The sequence below is a fragment of the Tursiops truncatus genome, chromosome 9 (assembly GCF_011762595.2).
Source record: "Tursiops truncatus isolate mTurTru1 chromosome 9, mTurTru1.mat.Y, whole genome shotgun sequence".
NCBI lineage: Eukaryota > Metazoa > Chordata > Mammalia > Artiodactyla > Delphinidae > Tursiops > Tursiops truncatus.
Genome location: NC_047042.1, coordinates 103,317,021 through 103,322,959, shown reverse-complemented (window position 1 = coordinate 103,322,959; position 5,939 = coordinate 103,317,021).

The window sequence follows — 5,939 nt, the reverse complement described above, 5'->3', positions numbered from 1 at the left end:
AAAGAAGGAAACAAACATATTAAGAAATGTCTGTCTCGTGAAAAATGCATCTGGACATTGGTCACCGTCCCTGTCTGAGCTTTCTTTCATTACAGTCAAAGAAAAAAGCCAATTTTTAGAATCTTGGCGCCCTTCAAGAGCCTTTGATTAAAGAAAAATCAAACAGGTTGGTCACCACGTAGCGTGAAATGCGCCAACACGATGGTCCACCAGCACAGGTTCTAAACGCAGACATGGGGCTACCGTGAATCGTAACAGGAAACAAGCTCACACTTTTACTCCTGGGAGGAGGGGCTGTGTTTACATACATTATATGTCTGTCCTGGCCCTCGGCATGGAGTTTTCACGCTTAAGCTCAATTTTGTTCACTTGAAACAAGGGCTTCCGAGCCAGCTGCTTTCGGAAGCTGGCCTTTCAGGTCCCTCCGCTGCGTCTAGAACCAGGCCTGTAACTCTGTGCGATTCTCCAGCTCTTGGTTTTTCATAAGAGTCCAGAAACCGCCATGTTGGGCCAGATACGAAGAGCACACGTGCCTGGCCTGGGGGCACAGGAGCGAGAGAAGGTGGTGGAGGAAGGCTGCCCTCTGCCCCGGGAACCGGCTCTGCACGGTCTGGGCTCCACGGAGTTGAAACTTCAGTTTCCTTCCGTCTTCTGCGTACGTGCATTCGTGGTCATGGGCTTCACTCTGGCGCTTCGCGCAGCCTGAAAATTCACGTATAGGCTGTCTTTCCCCATGACTTGAGTTTTCAGAGTGTAGAAATCACATCTCCAGTGCCGCCTTCTTCTTTGACGTACAAGATGCTGTCCGTAATTAATGTACACAAGCTGAGGGGTTTGGAGACAAGGATACACCATGAAACCGTCACCAGTCTATGCTAAAGCCTGTCCGTCGCCTCCAGAAGTTTCCTCCGGCCCTCGTTTTGATGATTATTGCTCTGTCTTTAGGATTCTCGTTTCCATTCCTTTGGAGAGAGGCCCAGAAGTGGGGCCGTGGGTCAGGTGTGTTTCTGTGTTCTCCAGGGCCGTCTTGATCTCAGCATTGGTGTTAAAGGCCGTGGGTTGTGTCAGCCTGAGTGAGCTGGCCTGCATCCCCCAGAAGGCCGCTCCTTGCGTAGTTCTGGGCTGTGAGGCCCGTTGAGTCGTCGTTCTGTGTGGTATTTGGAGGTGGCGGCTGGCAGGGGCTTCTTTCAATGTTAGACTCGGATGGTCAGAGCAGGGGGAGGCCGTGCGGTGGCCCCTACTCCGGTGCTCACGGCTGGCTGCCCGGCTGGTGTGGCAGCCCTGGCTCCAGGAAACCTCCGTCAGCCTCCGTCCTTTACCTCTAGGCAGATGGCACCTGCTTCTCCTGCAGGCACCCCGTTATGAACTTGGAGGCGTTCATCTTTTTATTGGTTCGTTTAAAATTTCTTCCCTCCTCTGCTTTGGCATTTCTTGGTTGGAAAGCTCCCTCCCCATCTCCTTCCCTCCCCATCTCTCTCTCTCTCTTTGTCTCTCCATCTCTGTCTCCCCTCCTTCAACTCTCTTTCTTTTTTCCTCTCTGCTTCTCTATCTCACCTCCTTCCAATCCCCTGCTACTTCTTAATAACTCCATTATTTTTTTACTATTTCCTACTTCTGTTGTTTCCTGAGGCCCAGGGACCATGTCCCACATGTGGACCCACAGAGCTCCACCTCCGGCAGGGATGGCTCCATGGTCTCTGTCCACAAAGCTACACGAGGACCTAGGGAAACAGGCCGGGGCGCCACAAAATCCCACCGCCCCTGCCCCTCTCCCAGCAACAAGCCTTAGGGCTCACTCAGATTTCTGGACGTTTATAGAAGCAGAAAACCGTTAACACTACATGTAGAAACAATCACCTCCTCTGTAAGTGCCTCACAAGACGTTGCAGTCTTCCTTTCCTCCAGTAGCCTCAGTAGCAGGCAGGGCTTTGGGCCCCATTTTACAGATGCGGGCCTCTGGTTAGTCAGGATGGCGACTTCCCCGTGACCCAGAGGAGCGCTGGAGCTGGAACTCAGCCAGGTCTGGCTCCTTGGACCGCGCTTCTTCACCCTGGACCGTCCAGGCTCACACAGCCATGGTGGGGATGCCGCTTCTTCACCCTGGACCGTCCAGGCTCCCACAGCCATGGTGGGGATGCCGCTTCCTCACCCCTGGACCGTCCAGGCTCCCACAGCCGTGGTGGGGATGCCGACGTTGCTGTGGGCCTTTCTTGCCTCCATGTCTCGTCACACACCTGATTTCACAGCCTGAGCTTTGTGTTTTACTGACCTGGGATCCTCCACCATTAAGAGTCTTATCTGATTGATGTTGGCACAGAGAGGTTGAGGGTGTGGCCCGTGGTCACACAGCTCACTGGTGACCAACTGGGGCAGAGCCCGGCCCCGGCACCCCACCCTTTGCCTGTCCCGCACGACCACTCTGCCCTTATCCGGAGGGCTTTCTGACAGCCTCCTTTCTGGACACCAGCCCATTAAACTATGAAAGCGAGAGAATGTCTCTCTATGCCCATCAGAACCTAGGCCCTGTTGTGGACCGTGACCCCCAGATGTAATTACGTCCTTGCCGCATGTCCTCACCAGCTAAGTTTTGATGAAGACGTCATTTTTAATGGCATTCCTAGAGTCGCAGTGAGTGGAGGAGTGTGTTTAAATACGGAGAGGGGTCACTGAGTGAAATGGTTCGCCTCCAGAGTCAGGTCTTAGGACCCAGCCTCGCTGGGACAGAAGGAAGCAGCACGTGGAAAGGCGTTTGGGTTTGTCAAGGTAGGGCTGGCGGTTGAGGGGGGCTTGACCGTCACCAACACAAGCATCCCCGTGGCGCTTCTCCCCGGCACGAAGCCAGCGGAGGTGGGCTTTCTGCCCACGGCGGAGCCATTCTGCCCGGTTCCGCCAGCGTCCTGGTCCTGTTGTTGAGTTTGCCGTCTCGCTCAGCTGATGGGAGAAGGGACTTCATGATTTCTTGGAACAGAACGACACATTGATCAAATTGTTCCGGCCTATTCCACCCCACAGTGTGCTTCAGAAGAGAGCGTTATTTCGTGTCAGTGAAGTTCTGAGGCAGTGAGTTCACTGCTTCTTCCTGTGCAGTTCACAGCTTCTTTCTTGGCGGTGGAGCCCCACTTCTAACGACTAGAGACGGTCCTTCAACTCCAGGGAATTATTTGGGGAAAAAAAAAATGCAAGTTGCCTGCCTTGTCACTGGTTTGGGACCGTGGAATTTTAACTGCATACCCTTTCGATAAATATAGTTTCTTCTCTGCTGCCAGAACGGATTTAAGTTTTTCTGCCAAAGTCAGTACAGCTTCATCAGTGAGCAAACACTGAGCACCATCTGGATGCAAAACGTGGGGTTGACATTTGGGGGCTGACGTGCAAAGTGTAACAACAACAGCGAACGCTGGTGACACTTGTCTTCGCAAAGCTCTGTCCTCATTTCATTTGATCTTCCCGGCAGCTGTTCGCTTAGGTTTCTTGACGGCAGAGTCGGTGTCAGACTCATCCTTTTATCCCTCTAGCCGTGCGCATCGTGCGGGCACTGGACGTGGACCCAGGGAAGGAATGAGACCCTGGTTTGCAGAGGGGAGCACGGGGCACAGGCGGCTCATGGATCAGCCTAACCGTGTCCAGGAACCAGGGCTCCATGCCGGTCCTGCCCCCGCAGAACTTGCTCTCTAGAGCGGGCAGTGGCCAGTGACACTGAGAGGCCGCTGGGGCGTGGGGACTACAAGCTCCGCCCACTCCGGGGCCGCTCCGCCTGCCCTGGGCTCTGCATCTCCCCCCGTCCATCATCTCATGTTCTGTGGATGTGCTCGGTGGGGGACACTCTCTTAGAGGGAAAAGATGTGTCCCCCAAAGAAGGAAGCACATCTCCTACTCTTTTCCTTATCGTTCTCCCATCAGTGGCTGAGGGAGAGCTCGGGGCCAGCCCGAGCCTCACTTCTGTCTCCTGGGGTCAGCCCGCAGCAGGGGCGCCTGCAGCCTCGCTGGCGCGGGCTCTCCAGGCTGCTGGGCGCTCTCCGAGGCCGCCCAGCCTCCACCGTGGCTGCATTTCTTGTCCAGCTCCGTGTCTCCTAGGCAGGGACCTGGTGCCTGGCCCTGCGTTAGTAGATTCAGGCACGAATATGTTGCTTCTCAAAAGGGCAGGAATCAGAGAGATTCCGGAAGAGCAGAGCAAAGGGCATCGGGAATAAGGAGAACAAAGGGAGATTCTCCGGAGGGCAGATGCGAGGCTTTGGGCAGGGCTGGACCCAGCTGGCTCTCATGGCCTTGATAACCACTCCTGAGCTCGCAGGCCTGACGGATAATCAAGGCCTCATTATGCCGGGTGGCGGGGAGAGGGTAATGTTTTCAGAGGGCGGCTGCTTAGAGAACAATTTCTGTCAGCCGGCCTCCCGCGCGTCAGGCCTGCCCGCCTCCGCGCCTCGCTGCTGATTTGGAGATAAATTATGCTGATTGCTCCCCGTGTGAGGGAATCCATCATCATTCCCCTCTGCCTCCGTCTCGGCTGCCCTGTGATTGCTCCCGGCCGGTCTCCAAGGAGCCGCCCTCTCCCTCGGGGTGTTCACGAGACCCCGGCCTCCATGACCCCCGAGGGGCTGGGGGCGCCTTGGTGGGGTGTCTTCTGACTCCGGGGAGTTCTTCTTCCTCTGCCTGGTGACCCCGAGTCAGCCCTTCTCTGAAGTTCCCTGGGAACCTGCCCACTGATTGCAGACGGTTGACCCCAGCGGCCCGGGTCCATCAGGCCGAGGGTGATTTTCGTTTTCCGTTTGCATTTTTCTTGCTCCCAGAACTTCCTATGCCAATAGTTCTGAGATGGAGAATCAGATCCAAGACCGCTCCCTACTCTGTCTCCCTGCTCTCCTTTCCTTCGGGCCTCATGTTTGCATTACGGAAAAAGAAGTGAACGTTCCAGGCCGTGGAGGGTTTCCTCTGTATGGGAATGCTGAGGTCAGTGGCGGGAAACACCTCCTTTTACACGGTAGAGACCCTGGGTTAGGATGAGGCTTCAAATCTGGGGTGGCCGAAGACATTTATTCCATGAAAGAAAAAGGGTAAGGTGAGATAATAGCCACAAGAACACTTGGAAAAATGGAAAGTTCTAAATGAAAGTGTGTTAGGGATTCTCAATAGGGGACTAACTGAAAATTGTATGCAAGCTTTTGTGGGCGTCTGCACTCAGCATTTCTCTGGAGTCGGGGCTTATAGCTTTCTTTCTTTTGTTTTTTACTTTTAAGTTTCTTTTATTTTGTTAAATTGAAATATATTTGACCTGTAACATTGTGCAAATTTAAGATGTACATGTTTTATTTTTTGTTTGTTTTATTATTTTATGTTATTTTTTTAATTGAAGTAGAGTTGATTGACAGTGTTGTATAACCTAGTTACAGGTGTACGGCAAAGTGATTGAGTCAGATATATTCTTTTGCCTTACAGGTTATTACAAAATATGGAGTATAGTTCCCTGTGCTATACAGTAGGTCCTTGATGATTGTCTATTTTATGTATAGTAATATGTATGTGTTAATCCCAACTTCCTGATTCATTCCTCACTCCTTTTCCCCTTTGGTAACCTTAAGTGTGTCTTCTATGTCTGTGAGTCTGTGTCTGTTTTGTATGTACGTTCATTTGTATCATTTTCTTTTTAGGTTCCACATCTAAGTGACGTCATATGATCCTTGTCTTTCTGTCTGGCTTACTTCGCTCGGTATCATAGTCTCTAGGTCCGTCCGTGTTGCTGCAAATGGCGTTATTTCACAGCTTTCGTCAGATTCTCAGACTGATCTGTGATCACTGAATAACTAGCCAAGCAACTCACTAATAGATAAATGAAAATAAATCGCTGAGAATCACAGGTCTGTGGCATTGCTCTTACCCTGTTATTGGTTAGAAGCACTGCCACTCTTGTGTCCATTCAAACATCAAAATCTGATGACTGGTCC